This window comes from Arachis hypogaea, chromosome 9, assembly GCF_003086295.3.
Source record: "Arachis hypogaea cultivar Tifrunner chromosome 9, arahy.Tifrunner.gnm2.J5K5, whole genome shotgun sequence".
NCBI lineage: Eukaryota > Viridiplantae > Streptophyta > Magnoliopsida > Fabales > Fabaceae > Arachis > Arachis hypogaea.
The window spans coordinates 35,220,092-35,244,108 of NC_092044.1; the positions used below are offsets into that span (position 1 = coordinate 35,220,092).

Sequence of the window (24,017 nt, forward strand, 5' to 3'; positions counted from 1 at the left end):
TTTTTACTAAGAGATCTGAACCTCACATTCATACCCAAATCAACGTTTTAGCTAATCTTCAGAACAAATATCAATAAGAGTCAGCTGCTTATATATATATATATATATATATATATATATATATATATATATATATATATATATAAAGAAAAAATTTTCAATTGTACTATCAAGGAAAAGATTATTTAATTCTTTTAAAATATAAAACCTAAAAAAAAAATTTTTAAATTATACGTTATTATTTAAATTATTATTTTAATATTTTAATTTATAAATTAGATGTTTTGAAGACTAATCATATTTTATAATAATAAATATAATTATAATTACAATCATGCTACATGGATATAAACATAACTATCTATATAAAATATATATTAAAATATAAAATACATATTGAAAATAAATTAAATAATACATGTATTTATTAACAAATATATAATAATTAATAAATATTTTTTTGTGTCAATTAATGAATAATTTAATAACTAATTTTTTATATACAAATAATATTTTTATTATAAAAATTATCCTCAATGTTATATAAATTTTATCCTACTGTTAAAATTTTTTAAATTCATTACACGTGGTGACGTCGGTGGTGGAACAGTCGTTCCGTTGCTATCATTGCTGCAACTACTACCAGGTTGATGTTGGTTCTGATTAGGGTCTTGGTTAGCATCCATGGTTGGATCCTTGTGATTTGTGAACAATTATGAATTATGAATTATGAGTTCCTGATTGACGAGTAATTGGAATGGAACTAGAAAAAGTAGATACAAAAAAAAGAAGAGAATGAGGAATGTACTACACTGCTACTTACTCACAGATGCTCTGATCTTGACTGTCAAAGTAAATATGATCTTGAACGTAACGGTTATATATATGGAGGAGAAATATCGGAGTTTGTTCATCATCTAATTATCACAATCTTTCTCTAACTCGATACAAACTATTTATAACAGCATAAAATTTGGATAAATTGAATCTCATTCCTAATTAACTGATCAAATTTCGAAACAAATTATCAAAATTACTTCAATCAAATATCTAAACTATATAATATTACATATGATAGATGATACACACATTGGATTAGTATATAAGCTTTGATTTCTCTCAGCATGCCCAAGACCAAGACTAATCGGATAAGTATATAAACTTTTAAATATTATTTTTTTAATCATAATATGTATTAAATTGTTTTACATTATATACACTAGCGGCTCAACAGGCACTGTTCAGCCACTTTTCTATTGTTTTTAAAAAATTAATTTTATTTTTTTGTTAATATATTATTTACTTTTTAAATTTATTAGATAAATATTTTTTTATTTTAATATTGACGTGATCTTATTTATATCATATTTTGTTGAAATTAAAATTACTATAAAACACTTTAAAATGTTAAATTATAAAACCACACAATAAAGAGGTAACATAAAATCGTCATAGTTTAAAGTTCTAGATAATATATGAGGTGAAATATTCGATAGAGTAAATTTTTATTCTCAACTATTCTAAAATATACAAAAAGTATTTTCAGAATGATAATGCTTCTATTGTATTTCTTTAAAAGTTTTGAATGTCGTCTATTAATTTATAATATTTTTAATTTAATTTTTTAAATTTATTATGACAAAATAATGATATAATGAAGATTTTGTCTGCTAAAATTGCGAAAATATTTTTAAAAAATAGTTTATTCATCGTACTTTATTTTGTTTTTTTTTTTTGTGTTTATGTTATATTCCATACATTATTAAAATAAAGAAATATAAACCAATATATTTATATGATAGTATATAAATATATAAACCAAAATATATGTTAGTTATTTACAAAAAGATAATTTTTACTTAAATGTCATCAATATTCATATTTGTCTTCATATATTTTAAGTGATAGATCAAAATATAAATCTGAATGTGAAGAGGCCTTCATTTTTTTATAAATAGTGAAAGATAGAAGAAATGTGAATGCTTATTTTTTCATTTTAAATATCAAACTGTAAGAATAATTAATAAAAAAAATTAGGAGAGTATAAAAATTGTGTATTTAGAAAAAAAATCATTCATAATTCATCATACATCTCCTTATCAATAACTTTTCGAGTTTTGAAAAACTGTCAGATTTATTGAGCATAAAAATAATTATATAAACGCTTCAATATTATTCAATTAAAAATTATGTGTAACAAAATCAAAATATAAATTTAAAAATATTATTTACAAATTTAATATTTATAAACGTTATTAAGTTTAATTATTTATTTTTAATAGTATTTAATTTGAGACCGAGATAAAAATTTATATTCAAAAGACTCTTTATCTTCGTGCATAATTCCAATTGTTAAAAAATATTTTATTTTTTTAATTTTATATTTAATTTTTAAATTTTTTTAATCTCATTATTTTTTTAAATTTTTAATTTATATTTTTATTATATCCACTTACTATATTAAACACTATTCTTTCTCTTACTATCTTTCTCTAAACACATACTTGTCATTGTCTCATCGCCATTATTATATTTTTTGTTTTCCTTTCTCATTTTTTCCTTTTCCTTCCACCTTCTCTTCACCTAACCGTAATTAATTATTACCAAGTATTATTATCGCAACTTTTAATCTTGTCCATCACTTCGATTTATAACCATCTATTATATTAATTTTTATGAGTCGTTGAAATTTCACTAAAAGAAGTAAGACATAAAGCATTTAAAATTTTTATCCAAATTATCAAATTAACTTTTAGAACTTATAAAATTTATAAATTTAAATTAAATAAGATATTAAACAAATTTAGTATGTTGTTATTATAGGTAACAAAATCAAAATAAAAATTTAAAAGCATTATTTACAAATTAACTATTTATAAACATTATTAAGTTTAGTAATTTATTTTTAATAGTATTTAATTTGAAGTCGAGATAAAAATTTATATTTAAAATACTATTTATCTTCGTGCACAATTCTAATGGATAAAAAATATTTTAATTTTTTTTTTAATTTTATATTTAATTTTTTTAAATTATCTTTAATTTTGTTATTTTTTCAAAATTATTAATTCATATTTTTATTATATCCCTTTACTATATCAAACACTTTTTTTTCTTATTATTATTCTTTATACACATACTTGTCATGGTTTCATCGCCATTATTATATTACCTTGTTCTCCTTTCTCATTTTTTTCTTCTCATTTCACCTTCTCTTCACCCGACCGTAATTAATTATCACCAAGTATTATTATCGCAACTTTCAATCTTGTCTATCACTTTGATTTATAACTATCTATTCTGTTAACTTTTATGAATTGTTGAAGTTTTATTAAAAGAAGTAAGACATAAAGCATTTAAATTTTTTTTTCAAATTATCAAAATTTGATGTCAATAATCCTAAAAAATAATATCAAAATATATTACTTTTAACTAAAATAAAAAAATATAATTGTAAGTTTTTAAACTAATAATTATAAATTTAAGTCGCAATTTAATATAGTACATTGGGACAAAAGACAACCATTGCTATTCATATTTGACTGCTACTATCTAAGTTTTACATTTATTTTGTTGTGCACATTAATTTAAGTGTACTTTATTATTTTATTTTACATGTTTTGAAATAATGCCATTGTATTATAAGGATGAGATTAACTTTCATAATCTAATGCGAATCTTTTTATTATTTTGTTTGTTATTTGAATACTATCTATTTAAAATAGTTACTTAAAGTGAAACACTATATAAAGAGAGATAGAAAACTTTTAGATTTATCGTTCTGGTATGCTTCTTATTAATCCTCACTTAATATACTCAATTTTAATGGCTTTGATGATGGTAAATTTTTGTAATTAGTTAAAAAATTTTAACTTTTTTTTCTCTCTCTACGATTTTGAACAAATTCAATTTTATTATTAAATAATTTTTTAAGTTCAGAATATTTTTAACCTTTTGTATAAAAATTAGACTTAATAAATTACCAAAATTCAAACCTATTCTCTTGAACTACTTTTTGATCGTATAATTAGAATCGTTTAAACGGAAGATCATTAGACCCCTAAAATTTTTAAAGTAAAAGAAAAATACAATAAAATAAATTAATTAAAAAATATATTAAAATAAAATGGTTTAAAAAATAGAATATATATATATATATAGAAAAAACAATAAATTAAAACTTACATGACTCATAAGTTAGAAAAATAAAGAGAAGAAAATAATTATAAAGGTTAAAACAATAAAAAATGTATAACATAGTTTTTATTTTGCCACATTTAAATGTTATATGTAAATCTAATAATTAATAAAAATAATATTATCTAATGTAAAATAGATTAAAAGTAAAAAAGAGATTAACAAAATCAATTAACAAAATTATTATCTTAGGTCACCAGATCATTTAAAAAATCAATTAACAAAGTTCTTATATTGCTACATTTGTTGTGTTATATGTCGAACTAATAATTAATAAAAATAATATTATCCAATGTAAAATAGATTACAAATAAAAAAAAAAGTTAACAAAATATGTGTGAGAATTTTTTATTCTACTGATGGGTGTAGGTTTTTTTTTATCTTTTATATGTTAATTATGTGACAAATAAATAATATAAAATTAACTAATTTTTTTGCAATACAATTTAGGAAATTAATAAATGTCAACCATAGTACTCTATATAATTAAATATCAAATCAAGTACTCTACATAATTAATAGCTTAGATAGTTTAGGAAATTAACATATTAATATTTTTGAAGGATTACTTTGATGGGTGCAAATTTTCTTACGTCCTATATATATGCCAATCAAATAATTTAGCCAATATGTAAAATAAATAATATTGAGGTAGACAAAATTAATAATTTAATTTATTTTTAAAGTAAATATTTATGTATTCAAATTTTGAACATAATACTCTACATAATCAATATTTTAAAAATTAAAAAAAATATTATTACAAAATAATTTAAAAAAAATAAGTTAACAAAATATTTTTTTCTACATTAAATTGATGAAAAAAAAAGACATAGTAGTAATTTCATACGTCAAAAGTTGAGAATAAATTAAAAAGGCAGAGGAATGATTAAAAATATAGATTAGATAAATAAACTAAAGAGAAGAAAAGATATAAGTGGATGTTATATGTGAAAGTAGTAACCGCCGTAAAACTGAATAAAATTAACAACTGCAGTTGATGTGATGAAGGCAATGGAAGAAGACGAAGGCTCTTGTTGAAGAAAGAAGAATAACAGAACAGCAAAAAAAATACAGAAAAGTAAAAACTAAACTACTAAAAAGATAACGTACTCAAAACAAAAGGATATAAATTAAAATTAATATAAAATTAAACAAAATATGAACATGATAAAGAATGAGAAGACATTGATAGAACAAACGATATAAACTATTGATAGAACAAACGATATAAACTAAAACTAACATAGAATTAAACAAAGCATGAAGATGATGAAGAATGTGAAGATATTGATATTCATACCAGTTTATTTTCTTTTTATTTATTAGCAATTTGCAGACTGTCTTACATTTTTTAAAACTGTCATTTTAGTGGAAAATTATTGAATTTTTCAAAATAAATTTTATGTCTATTTTGTCCTTATAATTTAGTTTCCAAAATAGTTTATTGTAAGATTAATATAGTCTAAAAAATTGGACACCAAAATCATAGTCAACTCTCGGTATTGGCTCTATATATTGTTGTCAGACGTATAATATATATATATGAAAAATAATAAATTAAAACTTACATGGCTCAAGAGATAGAAAAATAAAGAGAAGAAAATAATCATAAAGGTTGAAACAATAAAAAATGTATAATATAATTCTTATCTTGTCATATTTAAATGTTATATGTCAATCTAATAATTAATAAAAAATAATATTATTTAATGTAAAATAGATTAAAAATAAAAAAGAAATTAATAAAATCAATTAACAAAATTCTTATCTTAGGTCGCCAAATTATTTGAAAAATTAATTAACAAAGTTCTTAGATTGCTAGATTTATTGTGTTATCTGTCAAACTAATAATCAATAAAAATTAATATTGTGGTTGACAAAATTAATAATTTAGTTTAGTTTCAAAGTAAATATTTATGTGTTCAAATTTCGAACATAATATTCTACATAATCAATATTTTAGAAAATTAAAAAAAATTATTGCAAAGCATTTAAAAAAAATAACAAAATATTTATGAAACTTTTCATTCAATCATTGATAGTCAAAGACATATAAAAAAATAAAAACAGATATCAAATAAAAAGAAACTGTTTCCTTTTTGCATCAAATTGATAAGACAAAAAAATGTATTTCTTTTTACATTAAATTGATAAAAACAAAGGGAGATACAGTACTGTTTTCATACGTTAAAAGTTGAGAATAAATTAAAAAAGTAGAGAAATGACTGAAAATATATAGATTAGATAAGTAAACTAAAGAGAAGAAGAGATATAAGTGAATGTTATGCGTAAAAGTAGTAACTGAATGAAATTTGCAACTGCAGTGGATGAATGCAATGGAAGAGGATGGAGGCGAGAATGTTGAAGAAAGGAGAAGAACAGAACAGCAAGAAAAATATAGAAAAGTAAAATCCAAACTGCAGTGAATGGAGGCAATGGAAAATGTGTTATTATAGTTATAGAAGTAACAAAACTGTTTTCATTTTAGTGGGAAGTTAATAGAAGTAACAAAACTGTTTTCATTTTAGTGGGAAGTTATTAGATTTTTCAAAACAAATTTTATGTCTATTTCGTCCTTATAATTTGCTTTATTAAATAGTTTATTGTAGGGTTAATATAGTCCAAAAAAATTGGACACCAAAGTCATAATCAACTCTCTGTATTGGCTTTATATATTGTTATAGATGCATGTAATTTTGTTTAGCATACCATCTTATCAAGTCTTTCTCTTATCATAGTTCTAATAACTGGATTGAATTGGCCGATTTGATTTGATTAATCAAAAATTGATCATTAAATTAATTTGGTTTAAGATGAAAATCGATTACAAAGAGCTAGTCAAAATTAAAAAAAATAATAAAAAAAACGATTAACTATCGAACTAGTACAATAATTTTTAAACCGTTAATCAATTGAAAATAATAAATAAATAAATAAATTTTAAAAATATTGTATTTTTATACATAAATATATAAAATTCGATTCAGTCTTCGTTGAATCTCGATTGAACCTTTGAATCTTAATTAATTTTATTGATTCAATAACTAATTCAATATTTTAAACCTTATTTTTTTTTCCAGTAGTTATAAAAAAAAGTATTATTAATACGTTAGGCACGTGATATCCGGATAAAATTACTGTTCTTATTAATTAATTATTAATTATTTATCTCTACCAGTTAAAGAAATTATTAATTAATTATGTTTTTAATTATTGAAGTATAATAAACGGTATTTCTTTTCACTTGGATAAAAAGAGTAGGCAGTTGTAACAATTTATAGTGAATGGTTATTTTAGTAAAAATTTTAAACACTTCTTAAAAAATAAATTAAGATAAAAAGTTTCAATTATCACGTGAAATAGTTATTGGACAATATGATCTAGTGTGACAACTCTATTTTAACATCTCGTTAATGATTTTGTGACAAAAAAAAAGAGGTTAGGGACTAATGTAAGTTGCGGATGCCAAATTGCAAAATCAAATTAAATAAATTGAAATTTTGGGAATCGATTAAAAAAAATAACTTAACATGTTTTATATGATTAAAAAATATTAAAAATATTAAAATATTGAATTTGGATCCTCTAAAGTAAAGAAGTTGGTAAATGATAGAAACGAAAGAATACAGAGAAGAGAGAGATTGACGAGAGATTTGAATTGAAAATTGGAATAGGATAACTATTGTGCTATTTTTCCGTTCGTTACAACATAATCATAACCTTCTATTTATGCAGCAGAGTTGGTTAGAGGACCTTATCTCTAGAAAACTAACAACCTCTAACTAAATCAATTATAGCTAACTAACAGTTTTACTAATTGTTGCTCATATCTCCAATATCCCCCCTCAAACTTGAAGATACTCTTGCAGTAACATTAAATTTGTCTTTACATTTGTTGAAAGGTTCTACCGGCAGGGGTTTAGCGAAAACGTCAGCCACTTGATCCACTGTACTAATATGAACAACAGTTAGCTCATGTTATCGCAATATAAAGTGGGAACAATTTCAACTTGGATGTGAAGTTCCTTAAGAAGATTTTGGAGTCAAACTATTTGGGAATCTACTTCAGCTAGTCTCCTATACTCAGCTTCTGTGCTGGATCTGCTGACAGACTATTTTCTGCTACACCAAGATACCAGGTTTGCACTAAGATCATCTCCATAACTATAAGTAGATTTTCTATCACATCTGATCCCCAGTCTAAATCACAAAAAGCATAAATTCTGAAGTCAATGCTGGAATTAAACAAAAGACCTTGTTCTATGGTCCTAGCAAGATACCGTAACAATCTCTTCACACATTTTCAATGACTAATCAAGGATCTTTGCATATATTGACTTAATTTGTTAACACAATAAGAGATTTTTGGCCTTGTGAAGGTAGCATACTATAGAGACCCTATAACAGATCTGTATAATGTTGCATCATTAAGGATATCATTTCCATTTTTAGATAGTTTAACACTTGTGATCATAGGAGATGAAACTCCTTTCAATTATGCCATGCCAACTTTCTTCAATAGTCTGGTTTATGATGGCGAAGGAGTTCATAAAGAGTGATATTTTGAGTATTTGGAAAGGATATTCTATTGATGATGTAAGTTGTCGAAAGAAAGGCATCGTCCCAATGTATCAAAGGACGAAAAGCTCTTGCAAGCATTGCAAGACCAGTTTCAATAATGTGACAATGCTACCTTTCATCCCGTCCATTTTGTTGAAGAGTGTATGGACAAGAGAAGCGATGAGTGATACCGTGAATAGCAAAAAATTCATTGAATTGTGTAGATAGGTATTCACAGTCATGATCAGTTTGTAAAGCTTTAATCTTTAGACCTGTGTGAGTTTTAAGATTAGCTTTGAATTGTAAAAAAGCATGAAATGCCTGAGATTTAGAATGGATAAGATAAACACATGTATACCTAGTAAAAGCATTGATAAACCCCAATTTGACGGTTTATCTTGTACTGGATTTAGAGTATTTTGATGACCTTTTCTCACATTTAACCTATGAATTAGCATGGTTTTGTAATCTCTCCCGTATTTGTGTTTAAGTGTAAAAAATGCTTTTTAAGCCTTATTTTAATGAATTCTAATTCCTCTTTGATTCCATAAGATGCCTTGATGTGTCTGCTAGTAATTTCAGGATTGAAATAGGCTAGGCATGGATCAAGGGAGCAAGGAAGGAAGCATACAAGTGGAGAGAAGCATAAAAAGTCAAAGAAGTGAAATCAGCCAAGCACACGCACGCGCACAAGGCGCTCGCGCGCACATTGCAGAATCGGCCAGGGACGCGCACGCGTACCGTGCGCGCACGCGTCGCAGTCTGCACATGACTTCATTAAAAGGACCAAGGATAGAAGGGGAAGGCATCAATTTATCATTTAGCATCATTAGGATTAGGTTTAGTTAGTTTTAGAGAGAGAAGCTCTCACTTCTCTCTAGAATTAGGATTAGGTTTAGGTTAATCTCTCTTCTTAGATCTAGGTTTAATTCATGCTTTGATTCACTTCTCCTTTATCAATTCTTACTCTTCTCCTCTTCCTCTTTCTAGTTATGTGCTTTGATAATTGTAATTCTTCATTTTGTTATGGATAGATTGTTGTTCCTTTGTTCTCTTTCAATAATGCAATTTGAGGTAATTCATGATAATTGTGATTTCCTTGATTGTTGTTGTTAATTCTTTGTATTCAATTATTGTTAGAATTCATTTTTGTTGTGATTCACTATGCTTTCCTTCTATACCTTCCAAGTGTTTGATGAAATGCTTGGGAGAATGTTAGAATAGAATTTTATGTTCTTGTCTTGAGAAAGTAACTTAGGATTTCTTGAATTACTAGTGTCCAATTGATTGATAGTTGATAGCCATTGACTCTAGCCTTCATTAATCCAATTAGTGAGAAGCTAGGATTTATGGACTAGGATTGATATAGCTCACTTGACTTTTCTTGTTAATTGATTTAAGGATAACTAAGTGGGATTAATCCTTGCAACTACCATACTTGTGGCTAGTGATAGTGATGAAAAACCTTGACAACCAAACCTCGCTAAGACCGTTTTGTTAATAAAATTCCATTGCCATTTATCTTTCATGTTTCTTATAAAAACCCCAAAATAACTCACAACCAATAACAAGACACTTCATTACAAGTCCTAGGGAGAACGACCTGAGGTCCAATACTTCGATTTATAAATTTTAGGGGTTTGTACTAGTGACAAACAACTTTTTGTATGAAAGGGTTATTGTTGGTTTAGAAACTATACTTTACAACGAGACTTCATTAGTGAAATTCTAAACCGTCAAAAATCTAATCATCAAGCATCGAGAAATAAGATATAATAATTGAATCCATGACATGAAGTAATAGGGGCAGGTCCCATAAATCTGAATACACCATTTCAAAAAAAGCATTAAAGTTAAATTTATCTAGAGAGAAAGGAAGAAGGTGTATTTTTGCCATACAGCAAAATTCACAAACATGAGAAGTGGCTTTATTTGATTGAACATTCAAATTACAATGTCTCATTACATTTAGAACAGTATTTGTGCCACAGTGACCAAGTCTATCATGCCACAATTCATATGAGTTCAAATTAGCATGAAAAAACTTAGGATAAAAATTGTCAATTTGCACTAAATTCTTATCAGCATTGTCAGATTTAGTTTGAATAACAGCCACTATCAAAATGATAAATGCCATTTCTAGAAATTCCTTAAAGAATAATCTCCTTTGTAATATGGGATTTAACACAATAGTAGTTAGCATGAAACTCAAAGAAACACTTGTTATCAACAGCAAATTTATGCACACTTATAAGGTTCTGAGATATTTCAAGGGAATGTAATAATTTGTCAAGAAGAAACTTTTGTTTTGTATCAAGATTAACAAGATATAAGTGACCATATTGAGTAATACTACTACTTGTACCATTACATAGCATAATCTGTTCAGAACTATTGTAATCAGATGAGCAAACCAGATTGTTTGGATCAGATGTGACATGATAACTGGCACCTGTATCAGGAAGCCAGGAGGAATCTGACAAGGCAGAAGGAGTTGCAAGATAATCATGAGGAGCATGAAATGATGATGGAAGTGGAAGAGCCAAAGGTGTATTTGTTTGCTGATTTGTGGAATTTTGAGAAGATGGGTGAAAGTTGTGATCAAAGCAATAGAAGCAAGAAAAGGCCACATGTCCAAGTCTCCCACATACTTGACACTGAGGCATAGAGTCCAAAGAAGAATATCTGCCACCGCGAGAAAATCTACCACCCCTTCCATGACGTCTATAGAAATTTGTGCTTGAAGGTGGTCTTGCATACGAAGGAGTTGTTTGTGTGTAATTGGCAAAAATTGATCCAAAATCAGATTTTCGAAAATGATCGAACATATGTTCATGAGCTAGAAGGAGGGATTCAACTTTCATTAGAGAAATTGACTCAATGTTTGTCATTACCGCAGAGATATACAATGCATTATCCTCAGACAATCCTTCAGTAATGGTGGTAATATGATCATCAAGGGAGAGGGTATAACCACTTGTTGCTAGAGAATCCATAATCTTTCTTATCTTGGCAAGATATTTAGTAGCAAAAGTTTCACCTTTTCTAATCGACTTGAGTTCAAATTTTAATTGTTGAATCTTAATTTTTGAAGTTTTAGAGAAATAATCTTGAAATTTTGCCCAAACTTGGTGTGCAAAAGCGCAATCCAACATTCTGTTCTTGAAACTATCATCAATTGATGAAAGAAGCCAGGCGTGAGGTAGTGATCTTTAGTCTTCCATTTCTTGTAGGATTTTGATTCTATTCCTGCAATTCGAGCTGTTTCATTATCAAATCTGGTTGGAATTTTCTCTGGATTAAGATGATCCACCAATTCATTAGCATTGATGACATGAAGAGTCAAGTGCTGCCAGGTCTTGAAAGAGTTTTCATTGAGTTTATCTATCATAGGTGCAGAAAAAGTAGTTGAATTTGTAGTGCTACCATGGATTTTGGACCTGAGCTCATGATACTATGATAGAAAAAAAAGAATACAGAGAAGAGAGAAATTAACAAGAGATTTGAATTTAAAATTGGAATAGAATAACTATCATGTTATTTTTCCGTTCTTTACAACAAAATCATAACCTTCTATTTATGCAACAGAGTTGGTTAGAGGACCTTATCTCTAGCAAGCTAACAACCTCTAACTAAATCAGTTATAGCTAACTTACACTTTTACTAACTGTTGCTCATATCTCTAATAGTAAAGTAGTAAAGTGATACATTGAAAGTTGCAGTAGGCTTAGAGAAGGGGGGGTTAAATCTATGCCTTTCTTTTTATTTACTGAAATGACCCTTTAAAGCAAACTTTCAGTTCTGAATCTGTTTGAACTTAGCAGCAGAAAATTTATGAGACAATTTATTTTTGTCTCATGAATATCAAAAAACAGAATAGAGTAGAGAAGAGAGAAGTTAACACCATCATGTATCCTGATTCAGTTGCCTTGTTCAATGCAACCTACATCCAGTCTCTACCACAACAGTGGTGAAATTTTCACTGTAGTTAAAGTATTACATACACCAATTTCCCAGGATTGACACAATCCTTTCACACTCAAGTTCTAACCTAACTTGACTTGGTTATGCTAATACCTAACTATCCACTCTTAGTGCTCACCCAACTAAGAAAGGGATACCTCACAGGTACAAGATACTAGACACAGTCTTACCTAAAGAAATTTGAAATAACTCTAGGCTTTTCTCTCAAGTGTATCACTCTGCCTCTTTCACTCATAGGCTTTTACTTGAGTTCTCTCATTATGCCTTTTTACTCAAGAAATTATAGAAAGATAAACATTAAAAAGAAAATCACAATCTGTAAAACATGAAGGAGATTGACTCTTCAACAGCCTCTTTGCTATGTGATAAACCGGATTTGCATGTCTTTGATTCACTTTTTCATTTTTGGCGGAATGCTTCTTTGAAAGAAAGCACTGTCCAAGTAGATGAACTTCTTCAGGGAGCACCTCTCAGAACATGCACCTCAAGAACATTTGTTATCTCTCCTTGGCTTCTGAATTGTGAAAAATCTTCTTTTATCTCCTTGCATGTTGCTGAGTTGCTCTCTCCTAGGTCAACCCTCGAGCTGTGTGTTTCACCAACACACCACATCACCTTTTCCATTTAATCCTTAAATTAGAAACTTTGGTTCTGACCTTCTCTTGTTGACCGAAAGCCACAGAGCATCATAAACAAATGTTTCCAATGGTAAAACCCTATCTCAGCCATTGAAAACCAACTTGGTCCCCAACACACAATAATGACCGTAGATGCACAGCATGTAGAACAGATAACACTTTTTTCATTTATCCAAAAATGGTAAAGCAGAAGATTTGAGATGAAGTGAAGAAAGTAAGTTGCATTCAAATGGAAATAAATCACCTTTTAATTTTTGACTCAGTTTAATATGGATTGATGTGGGTGATAAGATCTTTGTTTTATGATTAAACTTTCTCTTTTTTTCTTCTCTAATAAAATGGCCAGGAGGAACAAAGCTCTCTTTCTTTACTTTTTGTTGCTGACTGAAGCAATAAGAGATAGTGTAGACTTCAAACTTGTATGAGAAGCTTCGTGGGATCAACTTGGGTGAGCAACTCGGGCTTGGGTTGGCTTTCTTCATATTCAGCACAAGTGATTTCTTTGCTTAACAACTTTGGACTTTTAGTGTTTTATGGCCCACTTTGTTTCTGGTATGATTTCCATCATTTTGGGCTGCTGCAAGTATATTTCTTTGTTCTAAATTAATTTGGCCTTTATTTGAAAGTGTAGCACACTATGAAAGCTTAAGATTTTTGTTCCATTTATTTGGGCTGTTGCATTATTGAAATTTAGCCTGCATCACTTAAAACAAAATCATCAAAACTAATTGGGTAGTTGGCCCAATAAAATTAATGTTTATCATCATTAATTATGTTAGTTAATTTCTTAACTTAACAATCTCCCCCTTGATGACAAACATAATTAAAACATTAATAAAAATGAATTGAATTTGAATAGAGTTAAGAAATTTCCCTTTGAATGATGTTACTTGCTTTTATGTTGCTCCCCCTTTCATTTTCAAGAAACGCTCCCCCTGGATTTGTGCTCTTCTTTTCCTTCCTGTTTGCATATACTTATATGAAACACAATAATAGACTACATACACTATGTTAACTGTAGATGAAGCAATCAGCAAAGTTTTCAAACAATTTAACTTCTCATGAACCTCAATCAAGGGATTGTGCAAACAACCAAATATCTATCTCAAAACTGAACAAAATATATCATCAATGATAACAAATATCCAGCCCAAAACTGCTCAAGAACTTAACAATACAGAGCATCACGACTAGCAATGGCAAAACAGAGCAATAAATCATGTAAAGCAAATTCACATTCTCATGCCAAACAAAACACAGCAGTAGCAAAATTTCAGAATCACAGCAAAATTTCAAATTCTTTGTATGCTACTACTCCCCCTTTTGTTATCAAGGGTGGAACAAAAATACACAGCAAAACAGCAATGATCAATTCAAGTTCTTATGCCCAAAACTAAGTATGACATAACAAGTTATCATGTAAGGCAGATTCATAAACTGAAATTTACTTTCAGAAATCATATGACAGCACATTCAAAATTCACATGACAACAACTAATTTAAAAAAATATCACAGTAGCAGCAATCAAGATTCACAATCATGCTTCTCATACTCATACAACCATTCTATCTCTAGATTTCCTGAGTAAGTTTTCATGCTTGGTGCCTAGTTTTCTTTGCTCCTTACTCATAGCAATCAAATGGTTTGACTGAGAGACAAACTCCTACACCACATCCTTAACGACCTCATATAAAGCAGATTTTTGTCCAGTAGAGGCTGAAGTACCTATGGTAGAAGGAGGAGGAGTGTCTTCTGGCTCAAAGTCATCATCATCTTCATCAAGAACCACCCTTTCAGAATGAGTGGGTCCCTTCTTTTGCTGTTTCACTGAACCACCTCCTTTTAGATACGAGTGTCTATTTCATATGACTCATTGGACAAATCAACACCAAAATATTTAAATATACAAGTTAAGAACATGCCATAAGGAAGGGCTTTATCTTCCTCACTTCAAATAGAATCAAACATATATCTAACCATTAAATAAGCAAAAGAGATTTCTGTTGTTGTGAGAATAGCATACAAAACTAGAGTATCAGTGTAAGACACCCTTTGATATGAGACACCCTTTTATCCCATTTTCCAAATGTATAGGCGCATGCACCAACATCAGTGTATTTCAAAGAATCGCTGATGGTTTCATTATTCAGAATTATGTCACTGCCTTTTACATAGGAATGAATAGTCCCCTCATGGTAATTCATGTTTGCATAAAATTTCTTGACTAAAAGTGGGTACACTAGCTTTTTTATTTTAAAAGAGTGATTTCAGTCTAGAAATTCCAAGTTTTCAACAAAAGAAAAACCTTTCTTTTTCAGATTAGGTAAATCAAAAAGAAAATTTGGACACAAGATGTGATGAGCAATAACCCCTTTATAGAAATCATTATTCAAATACTTGACCTCACAAAAAGATGATTTGCTTTTATTCAAAAAGAAAGTAAAGCAAATTAATAATAAAATATGAAACATTTTCACTAAAAGACAAAAAATAAAAGTAACACGTGGACAATGTAACACTCATTTTGGGCCCAGAGGTGGTTTATTTTAAGGAAACTTGTTTGGACCACCAAGAATCTGAATTTTAAGGTTGGCCCAGATGATTCAGCATGTGCAACATGGCCAAAGAACGCTGCTGGGAGAGAAGGTTCTTCATTTGCCCAGAATTTTCTCATACCTATTTATGAGACAAAAACTCCAACAAACACATCAGCAACTTTCAAATGATAAATCATAGCTTAAAATTTCTAGACTAGTCCTAAGCAAGAAAAATATGTCCTCAGCTAGTGGTTTAGTGAAAATATCAGCTAATTGCTCCTCTGATTTAACAAATTGAATGCTAATATCCCCCTTTTGAACATGTTCTCTTATTGAGTAAAATTTCACTTCAATATGTTTAGTCCTAGAGTGCAAAACTAGATTTTTAGAAATATTAACGGCACTCATATTATCACACAACAAGGGAATATTTTCAGCATTTAACTTGTAATCAGCAAGCTATGTTTTTAACCACAAAAGCTGAGAACAGTAAGAAGAAGCAGCCATATACTCAGCCTTTGTAGTGGATAAAGCCACTGTTGGCTGCTTTTTACTTGACCAAACAGTTAAGGACTTTCCAAGGAAGCAACATAGGTTGGAAGTGCTCCTTCTATCAACTCTATCACCGGCAGAATCTGTATCACAATAACCAACTGCAGAAAAATCAACAATCTTAGAATACCAAAGACCAAAATTGGATGTGCCATGAATATATCTAATGATCCTCTTAACTGCAGAAAGATGAGACTCTTTTGGTTTAGATTGGAATCTTGAACACATTCCAACACTTTACACAATATCGGGTCTAGAGGATGTTAAGTACATAAGAGAACCAATCATTCCTCTATACCTCATCTCATCTACATCTTTCTCAGTTTCTCCCTTGTCTAATTTTGAATTAGGGTGCATGGGAGTTTCCATGGGTTTGGCATTATCCATACCAAATTTCTTAACTAGTTCCTTAGCATACTTCTCTTGATGAATGAAAATACCTTTTTCAGTTTGTTTAATTTGCATCCCAAGGAAAAAATTAAGTTCACCCATCATACTCATATCAAATTCACTTGTCATAAGTTTCCAAATTTAGTACAAATGGATTCATTGGCTAATCCAAAAATAATGTCATCAACATATATTTGGACTAGAATGAAATAATCATTAGCATTCTTGATAAATAGAGTTGTGTCTGTGGTGCCTCTTTGAAAATCATTTTTCAAAAGAAAAGTGTTAAGTCTCTCATACCAAGCTCTAGGAGCTTGTCTCAAGCCATATAGAGCTTTTGATAATTTGAAAATATGGTTAGAAAATTCTTTATTTTCAAAACCCGGTGGCTACTCCACATACACTTTCCTATCTATCCCACCATTTAAAAATGCACATTTCACATCCATTTGATATCATTTAAAACCACAAAAGGCAGCATAGGCTAAGAGAAGTCTTATGGCTTCCATTCGGGCAACAGGGGCATAGGATTCATCAAAGTCTATTCTTTCTTCTTGGTCATATCCTTGTGCCACTAGCCTTACTTTGTTTCTTGCAATGCTACCATCCTCTCCTAGCTTGTTCTGAAATATCCACTTGGTGCCAGTCACTTTCTTTCCATTCGGCCTTGAAACCAATGTCCACACTTAGTTTTTCTCAAACTCAAGAAACTCATCTTCTATTGCCTTTACCCAAAAAGGGTCATCAAGGGCTTCCTTGACATTGTGGGGCTCCATTTGAGAAAGAAGGGCTATGTTTGTTCCTTCATTGGCCTTTCTAGTTGAAGACCGAGTTATAACTCCATGAGAGACGTCCCCAATAACAAATTCCTCAGGATAATTCTTCAAGAATCTCTATTCACGAGGTCTGGTTGACTTGGAGGTAGATTCAGTCACCAAGGGATTCAGGGTGTTGCTGGTTTCAGGATTTCTTTCACTCTTGAATTTTCAGCAACTTCAGTTTCTGGTTCAGCTTGTCCAGAATTTCCATTTTCATGATTTTGTGCAATCACATCGTCCTTTTGAGCTTGATTCCCTGCATCACAATCTTCCAAAACACTTTGCACCAAGTTAGTATCACAAAATGTAACATGTATGGACTCCTCAATAATCCTAGCATCTTGATGATAAATCCTATATGCTTTACTAGTTGTGAAATATCCTACAAATAAACACTCATATGCATTTGGATCAAATTTTCCCAAATTGTCTTTGTCATTTAGAACAAAACATTTACATCCAAAGATATGCAAGTAGTCTAAGTTTGGTGGGTGACCTTTCCAAAGTTCATAAAGGGTTTTCTTCAAAAATTTTCTTATGATATAGTTCTATTCAAAATGTGGCAAGCTGTGTTAACCGCTTCAGCCCAAAGGAATTTCGGAACATTACTCTCACAAAGTATAGCTCTTGTCATTTCTTGTATGCTTCTATTTCTTCTTTCCACAGCACCATTTTGTTGTGGTATCCTTGGACAAGAGAAGTTGTGAGATATTCTAAATTCCTCACAAAAGGATTCAACTAAATTATTTTCAAATTCGGTTCCATGATCACTTCTTATAGAAGAGATCTTTAAATCTTTTTCATTTTGAATTTTCTTGCAGAAGATTTCAAAAGCTGAAAAGTTTCATTTTTGTGTGCAAGGAATAAAACACAACCAAACCTAGAATAGTCATCTACAATTACTAAACCATAATGTTTACCACCTAGGATTTGAGTTCTTGTTAGACCAAATAAATTAATGTGTAGTAACTCAAGTGGCCTTTTAGTAGAGATGTCTTCCGTTGGTTTAAATGAACTTTTTGTTTGTTTTCCCATTTGGCAAGTATCACAAGTGATGTCTTTGTCAAACCTTATCAAAGGAAGACCTCTCACTAACCCTTTCTTTACAAGTTTGTTTATTTGAAACATACTTGCATGGCCCAATCTCTTGTGCCATAGCCACTTTTCAGATTCTTTAGAATGAAAACAAGCTACATTTTGATCCTTTAGTTCATCAAGGGTAAGTCCATACACATTATTACAATGCTTGGCAACAAAAAGCACTTCATTAGTCTTTTTATTTACAACACAACATTCAAATCTTTTGAAAGTTACTAAGTATCCTAGGTCACACAGCTAACTTATACTCAAAAGATTGTGCTTCAATCCACATACCAAAAATACATCATCAATGAAAGTAGAGTGTTCATTACCTACTTTTCCAACAGCAATAATTTTACCTTTACCATCATCTCCAAAGGTCACAAAACCTCCTTCATACTTATTTAGTTTGATGAAGTAAGTTGACCTTCCAGTCATGTACCTTGAGCATCCACTATCTAAGTATCACATATCCTTTTTATTCTTGGATGCTAGGCAAATCTGCATGAAAAGCTTCAAGCAACCTTAGGTATCCAAATTAATTTGGATCCTTTGAAGTTAATCCATCTTGGTTGCCCAAGTGCATTGAAATCACAAACAATGTTGTAAATTTTGTTTCCCACAACTCTCTTTTCAATGAAACATTGTGCATATGAGTGACCAAATTTCTTGCAATTAAAACAATGATTTTCTGATGCATATCACCGAAATTTAGGTGAGTTATTTTGCTAGAAATTATTAAAGGGCTGAAGTTTTTTGGATTTTGGAAGAGGTGCATTTCTTTTGACAAATTGGTTTTTGTTATAAGTATTCCTCTTTGCAAATGCATTTTCACTAGAATTTTTGAAAACCTTTGGACTTTTCGAATATGAGATTTCGTTGTAAAATGGTCATTTCTTGAAAGCAACCTCATTTTTTGAAATGTACCCTAGACCTGATGATGAGCGGATAATTTATACGCTTTTTGGCATTATTTTTAGGTAGTTTTTAGTAGGATCTAGCTACTTTTAGAGATGTTTTCATTAGTTTTTATGCAAAATTCACATTTATGGACTTTACTATGAGTTTGTGTGTTTTTCTGTGATTTCAGGTATTTTCTGGCTAAAATTGAGGGACCTGAGCAAAAATCTAATTTAGGCTGAAAAAGGACTGCTGATGCTGTTGGATTCTGACCTCCCTACACTCGAGATGGATTTTCTGGAGCTACAGAACTCCAAATGGCACGCACTCAACTAAGTTGGAAAGTAGACATCCAGAGCTTTTCAGAAATATATAATAGCCCATACTTTGATCGAGTTTAGATGACACAAACTGGCGTTCAATGCCAGTTCCATGCTGCATTATGGAGTAAAACGCCAGAAACACGTCACAAACGAGAGTTAAACGCCAAAAACACGTTACAACTTGGTGTTTAACTCCAAGAGAAGCCTCTGCACGTGTAAAGCTCAAGCTTAGCCCAAGCACACACCAAAGTGGGCCCCAGAAGTGGATTTCTGCATTTAGACTTATTTCTGTAAACCCTAGTAACTAGTCTAGTATAAATAGGACATTTTACTATTGTATTAGAAATCTTGGTATCTATTTTCGAACGTGTAGTTCTTAGACTTTGGGGGCTAGCCATTCGGCCATGCCTGAACCTTGATCACTTATGTATTTTCAATGGTGGAGTTTCTACACACCATAGATTAAGGGTGTGGAGCCCTGCTATACCTCGAGTTTTAATGCAATTACTATTATTTTCTATTCAATTCAGCTTATTCTTGTTCTAAGATATTCGTTGCACTTCAACATGATGAATGTGATGATCCGTGACACTCATCACCATTCTCACCTATGAACGCGTGACTGACAACCACTTCCATTCTACCTTAGAACGAGCGAGTGTCTCTTGGATTCCTTAATCAGAGTCTTCGTGGTATAAGCTAGAACCCTTTGGTGGCCATTCTTGAGAATCTGAAAAGTCTAAACCTTGTCTGTGGTATTCCGAGTAGAATTCAGGGATTGAATGACTGTGATGAGCTTCAAACTCGCGATTGTTGGGCGTGGTGACAGACGCAAAAGAATCAATGGATTCTATTCCGACATGATCGAGAACCGACAGATGATTAGCCGTGCTGTGACAGAGCATTTGGACCATTTTCACTAAGAGGATGGGAAGTAGCCATTGACAACAATGATGCCCTACATACAGCTTGCCATGGAAAGGAGTAAGAAGGATTGAAGGAATGCAGTAGGAAAGCAAAGATTCAACAGGAACAAAGCAGCTCCATACACTTATCTGAAATTCCCACCAATGATTTACATAAGTATCTCTATCTTTATTTTATGCTTTGTTTATTATTATTTTTGAAAACTCCATAACCATTTATTATCCGCCTAACTGAGATTTACAAGATGACCATAGCTTGCTTCATACCAACAATCTCCGTGGGATCGACCCTTACTCACGTAAGGTTTATTACTTAGACGACCTAGTGCACTTGCTGGTTAGTTGTGCAAAGTTGTGAAGAATGTGAGTGAACCATCGTAGTGTGCACCAAGTTTTTGGAGCCATTGCTAAGAATTGTTCAAGTTATGAAAAGACTAAATCACAATTTTGCCTATCAAATTTTTGGCGCCGTTGCCGGGGATTGTTCGAGTTTGGACAACTGACGATTCATCTTGTTGCTCAGATTAGGTAATTTTATTTTTAAAAAGTTTTCAAAAATCTTTCAAAAAATTTTTTTTCTCTTTTTTGTTTTTCTAAAGATTATTTTCGAAAAAAATACAAAAAAATTAATAAAATCATAAAAACCAAAAATATTTTGTATTTCTTGTTTGGGTCTAGAGTCAATTTTTAAGTTTGGTGTCAATTGCATGTTTTTAAAAATTTATGCATTTTTGAAAATTTCATGCATGGTATTCTTCATGATCTTCAAGTTGTTCTTGGTAAGTCTTCTTGTTTGATCTTGATATTTTCTTGTTTTGTGTTTTTTGTTGTTTCTCATATGCATTTTTGAATTCTTAGTGTCAAATATTAAAAATTTCTAAGTTTGGTGTCTTGCATGTTTTCTTTTCTTAAAATTTTTTCAAAAACAAGTTTTGATGTTCATCTTGATCTTCAAAGTGTTCTTGGTGTTCATCTTGACATTCAAAGTGTTCTTGCATGCATTATGTGTTTTGATCTTAATTTTTCATGTCTTGTGTCAATCTTGTTGTTTACAAAAAAAAAAGAGAAAAACACAAATATGACATCTTTTCTTCTTTTTTCTCTCTCCTCATTAAAAATTTAAAAATAAAAAAATATCTTTTCCTTATTTTGCTCATAATTTTCGAAAATTTGAGTTGACTTAGTCAAAAATTTTTAAAACTTAGCTATTTCTTATAAGTCAAGTCAAATTTTCAATTTAAAAAAATCCTATCTTTTCAAAATCTTTTTCAAAAATCAAATCTTTTTTATTTTATTATTATTTTTGAAAATTTTTAAAATTTAATTTCAAAATCTTTTTCTTATCTTTATTTCAAAATTTCGAAAACTTTACTAACAATTAAAGTGATTGATTCAAAAATTTGAAGTTTGTTACTTTCTTGTTAAGAAAGGTTCAATTTTTAAATTCTAGAGTCATATCTTTTAGTTTCTTGTTAGTCAAGTAATCAATTTTAATTTTAAAAATCAAATCTTTTCCAAAATATCTTTTTCAATCATATCTTTTCAAAATATCTTTTTCAAAATTGATTTCAAAAATCTTTTCTAACTTCTTATCTTTTCAAAATTGATTTTCAAATCTTTTTCAACTAACTAATTGACTTTTTGTTTGTTTCTTATCTTTTTCAAAACCACCTAACTACTTTCCTCTCTCTAATTTTTGAAAATTACCTCCCTCTTTTTCAAAATTCTTTTTTTAACTAATTGTTTCAAATTTTAATTTTTATTTTATTCCTTTTCTTAATTTTCGAATTTTAACTTTAATATTTTCTTTTATTTTAGTTACTTTTCGAAAACTCTTCTCTCTCATCTCTTTCTATTTATTTATTCATTTACTAACACTTCTCTTCATCTTAAAATTCGAACCCCCTCTTTCTCTCTGAGTTTGAATTTTCCTCTTTTTCCTTCTTCTATTCTTTTCTTCTTCTACTAACATAAAGGAATCTCTCTACTGTGGTAAAGAGGATCCCTATTATTATTTTTTGTTCCCTTCTTTTTCATATGAGCAGGAGCAAGGACAAGGATATTCTTGTTGAAGCAGATCCTGAACCTGAAAGGACCCTAAGGAGGAAGCTAAGGGAAGCTAAAGCACAACCCTCTAGAGAGGACTTGATAGAAATTTTCGAAAAAGAAGAGGAGATGGAAACCGAAAATAATAAGAACAACAATAACACAAGGAGGATGCTTGGTGATTATACTACACCTACTTCTAAATTTGATGGAAGAAGCATCTCAATCCCTGCCATTGGAGCAAACAATTTTGAGCTGAAACCTCAACTAGTTGCTCTAATGCAACAGAACTGCAAGTTTCATGGACTTCCATCAAAAGATCCCTATCAATTTTTAACTGAATTCTTGTAGATCTGTGAGACTGTTAAGACTAATAGAGTAGATCCTGAAGTCTACAGGCTCATGTTTTTCCCTTTTGCTGTAAGAGACAGAGCTAGAACATGGTTGGACTCACAACCTAAAGATAGCCTGGACTCTTGGGATAAGCTGGTCACGGCTTTCTTGGCTAAGTTCTTTCCTCCTCAAACGCTGAGCAAGCTTAGAGTGGATATTCAGACCTTCAAACAAAAAGATGGTGAATCCCTCTATGAAGCTTGGGAAAGATACAAGAAGATGACCAAAAGGTGTCCTTCTGACATGCTTTCAGGGTGGACCATTTTGGATATATTCTATTATGGTCTATCTGAGTTCTCTAAGATGTCACTGGACCATTCTACAGGTAGATCCATTCACCTAAAGAAAATGCCTGCAGAAGCTCAAGAACTCATTGACATGGTTGCAAATAACCAATTCATGTACACCTCTAAGAGGAATCCTGTGAGTAATGGGATGCCTCAGAAGAGGAGAGTTCTTGAAATTGATGCTCTGAATGCCATATTGGCTCAGAACAAAATGTTGACTCAGCAAGTCAACATGATTTCTCAAAGTCTGAATGGATGGCAAAATGCATCCAACAGTACTAAAGAGGCATCTTCTGAAGAAGAAGCTTATGATCCTGAGAACCCTGCAATGGCAGAGGTAAATTACATGGGTGAACCTTATGGAAACACCTATAATTCCTCA

The 24,017-nt window shown here is 30.2% G+C and overlaps 1 non-coding gene across 1 annotated transcript; it reads right to left on the reverse strand.

Annotated features, from left to right (window-relative positions):
* Positions 1 to 23,489: 23,489 nt before the first annotated feature.
* LOC112713374 (small nucleolar RNA R71) lies at positions 23,490 to 23,597 on the reverse strand. Its single transcript, XR_003158348.1, has one exon. It is a non-coding gene; the product is annotated as a small nucleolar RNA R71 (small nucleolar RNA).
* Between the last annotated feature and the right edge of the window lie 420 nt (positions 23,598 to 24,017).